Source organism: Hylobates moloch, unplaced genomic scaffold, assembly GCF_009828535.3.
Source record: "Hylobates moloch isolate HMO894 unplaced genomic scaffold, HMol_V3 SCAFFOLD_7, whole genome shotgun sequence".
In the NCBI taxonomy this organism is placed as follows: Eukaryota; Metazoa; Chordata; class Mammalia; order Primates; family Hylobatidae; genus Hylobates; species Hylobates moloch.
This window is the reverse complement of record NW_026652282.1, coordinates 113746551-113750695: the sequence shown is the minus strand read 5'-3', so window position 1 is coordinate 113750695 and position 4145 is coordinate 113746551.

The window sequence follows — 4145 nt, the reverse complement described above, 5'->3', positions numbered from 1 at the left end:
ACGATAACAAAGACATGGAATCAGCCTAAATGCCCATCAATGACAGATTGGATAAAGAAAATGTGGTACATATATACCATGGAATACCATGCAGCCCTAAAAAAGAATGAGATCATGTCTATTGTGGGGACATGGATGAGCTGAAGCCTATTATCCTTAGCAAACTAACACAGGAACAGAAAATGAAATACCCCATGTTCTCACTTATAAGTGGGAGCTAAGATGAGAACTCATGAACACAAGGAAACAACAGACACTGGGGTCTACTTGAGGGTGGAGGGTGGGAGGAGGGAGAGGAGCAGAAAAGATAACTATTAGGTACTGGGCTTAATACCTGGGTGATGAAATAATATGTAAAACCCCTGTGACACGTTTACCTATGTAACAAACCTTCACATGTACCCCCGAACCTAAAAGTTAAAAAACCCACAAAATGATGAACAATGCTATATGATCATCATTTTATATATATATATATATTATGTTATTTCTATAGAGTATATTCTCCAAAGCAGAACTGATGGATCAAAAGAACATCAAGGCCAGGTGTGGTGGTTCATGCCTGTAATCTCAGCACGTTGGGAGGCTAAGACAGGAGGACTGCTCGAGCTGAGGAGTTCAAGACCAGCCTGGGCAACATAGTGAGACTTTGTCTCTACAAAAAATAAATATCATTTTAAAATCACATCAAATACTAGTAGACTGCTTCTTCTGAAAACAAATTAGTATACAGATCCACTAGCAATGTGTCACTGTACCTAATTTACCATTACCTCACAAACATCAAGTTTTATCATTTTAATCTTTTCTCCCTTCGTTTATAATATGTTGTCTTAGTCCATTTGGGCTGCTATAGCAAAATACCTTAGATTAGGTAATTTATTTATTTATTTTTTATTTTTTTAAATTGCTTTCTTTTGGGGACAGGATCTCTCGCTGTTGCCCAGGGTGGAGAGCAGTGGTATGATCATGGCTCACCACAGCCTTGACCTCCTGGGATCCAGTGATCCTCCCACCTCAGCCTCCTGAGTAGCTGGCAATACAGGTGCATGCTGCCCCCTCGACTAATTCTAAATTTTTTTGTAGAGACAGGGTCTGACTATGTTGTCCAGGCTGGTCTCGAACTCCTGGTCTCAAGCATGGTAATTTACAAACAATACAAATTTATTGCTTACAGTTCTGGGGGCTGGGGAGTCCAAGATGAAGTTACTAGCAGATTTGGTGTCTGGTGAGGGCTTGCTCTGTGCTTCAAAGATGGCACCTTCTTCCTGTATATCCTCATGAGGCAGAAGGGTGCAAGGCAGCTAGCTCTCTTCAACCTCTTTTAGAAAGGGACTAAAAAAAAAAAAGGACTAATTCCATTCATGAGGGCAGAGCCCTAATGACTTCATCACTTCCAAAGGCCTCACCTTTATTTTTGAGAGAGGGCCTTGCTCTATCACCCAGGCTGGAGTGCCCTGGTGCCATCATAGCTCACTGTAACCTTGTACACCTGGGCTCAAGTGATCCTCCCACCTCAGCCTACTGAATAGCTGAGACCACAGGTGTATGCCACGGTGCCCAGCTAATTTATTTTTATTTTTGTAGAGATGGGGTCTTCCTATGTTGCCCAGGCCGGTCTTGAACTCCTGGCCTCAAACCATCCTCCCACCTTGGCTTCCCAAAGTGCTAGTATTACAGGCGTGAGCCACCACACCCAGCCTCGACCTGTCACCTTTAATTTAAAACTCTTAAAGGATGAGTCTGCAATCATTGTCTTCTTTCAGGAGAATTTTCCCAACAGCTTGTCACATTCTATAAAATTTCTCTCAGTGGTTTTCATTTGTAGTGTATTAAATTTATATGTAAACCTAGTTACCTTTGTGATACTTGGTCTCTCTAGTATTAATTTATCTTGGTAAATAGTATCATTTATTCATGCCTTCCTTTCCTTCTCCCATCAGTATTCTATGATTTTAATATATCTTTATTCTCTCAAATTAAGGGAATAACCAAGTATTTAACATTTTGTCATTATTCTGAATCTCCTTTTTCATTATATTGTCTAGCTTTGTGTCACTCTTATTAGGAATGTGACTAACTTTTGTTATTAATCTTATATTATGCTTCTTTGCTGAACATCTTTATTATTTTAATGAATTTTGTGTTGATGCCATGGACATCTTCCTTATAGAGTCCTGTCATTTGAGCGAGTGACATTTTTATTTTTCTTTCACATATTTATAACTCATTTCTTTTTCTTCAGTCTCATTTTATTAAAAAGTTAATTAAGACTGATGAAAGAGACATCCTTGTTATACTTACATTTTTATTAGAGTCTCCAGTGCCTCTGACTCTTGAATTTAGGCTTGCAGAACGCTCCTCCTAAGAAAGAAAACTTCCCATGCCTTTTTATTTTGTTTAATCAGTGGAAGCTTTGAACTTTAAGAAATGTCTTCTCGCCAGCATTCTTTTTTTTTTCTTTTTTACTTTTGAGACAGAGCCTCACTCTGTCACCCAGGTTGGAGTGCAGTGGCATGATCACAGCTCACTGCGGTCTCAACTTCCCAGGCTCAAGCGATCTTCCCACTTCAGCCTCCTCAGTAGCTGGGACCACAGGCATGCACTACCACACCTGGCTGATTTTTAAAAAATTTTTGTAGAGATGGGTCTTACTATGTAGCCCCAGCTGGTCTTGAACTCATGAGTTCAAGCAGTCCTCCCACTTCGGCCTCCCGAAGTGTTGAGATTACAGGCATGAGCCCCTGTATCCAGTCTCACCAACTTTTGAAATATCAAGCATCAGCTTAAAACATCTTTGGTAAGGTTATCTAATATGACCCCCATCCCCCACCTGCAGTCACACTCTATCGTGTCATCCTGTCTTATTTTCTTCAAAGCACTTGTTACCCTGTGAAACTATTCTAGTTAGCTACTGGCTTGTTATCTATCTCCACCATGAGACTAGAGGCTTCAAGAGAGCCAGGCTCGTTGCCTGTCTTGTTCACTGTTGTATCCCCAGTGTCTAGAACAGTACCTGATAAATACTAGGCTCTCAATACATATTTGTTGAAGGCATACATGGATAGGATTTTTATATTTTGTCCATTAATATGATATCTTATGTTAACAGTGTTTCAAGGCTGGGTGTAGTGGCTTATGCCTATAATCCCAGTACTTTGGGAGGCAAAAGTGGGTGGATCCCTTGAGCCCAGGAGCTTGACACCAGCCTGGGCAACATGGTGAAACCCCGTCTCTACAAAAAAATACAAAAATTAGCCAGGCATGGTAGTGCACACCTGTAGTCCCAGCTACTTGGGAGGCTGAGGTGTGAGGGTTGCTTGAGCCCAAAAGGTCAAAGCTGCAGTAAGCCATGATCACGCCACTGCACTCCTGCCCGGGTGACAGTGAGAACCTGTCTCGAAAACAAAATAAAATACAAAAGACAGTGTTTGTAAGATTATAATTTTTTTTGTAAGGCTTCCACCGGGTCACAGCAGTATTGCATTCTTTTTGCTACAGTATTTTTAGAAGTTCTGTATTCATATTCACAAGACTAACTTATGCTTTTCTTTCTTTATATTGTTGTTTCCTTATATATATTTTAAAAAACATATTTGTCTCATAAAACAAGTTTGGTAAGACACCCTTTTCTATATTTTTTAACAGATTGTTTAATAGAAGGATTGTTCCTTAGAAAAATTCTCTAGTGAATTGATCAGAACCAGGTGCCTGATTTTATATTATTTTAATACTCCTGTTTCTATTGCTTTTCTCTAAGAATAATCCATTCATGCTAATTTTCCCATGTCATAGTTGATATTGTGTATATTTGTGCATGTCCTCATTCATAGCTACTCAGTTATTACTTTCATTAGCATGTAGATGAAAATGATAATAGCTCACTCCATTTAATCATGTATTCATTCAATAAATAGTTATTGAGTCATTGCCCGTAAAGGCTGGTGGCATAAAAATGAACAAGATACATTGTCTGGGCCACATCTGTAATCCCGACCTTTGGGAGACTGAGGCAGGAAGATTGCTTGGGGCCAAGGGTTCAAGACCAGCCTGGGCAACATAGCAAGACCTCATCTGTACAATTCAAAAATTTAGCCAAGCATGGTGGCACATGCCTGTGGTCCCAGCCACTTGGGAGGCTGAGA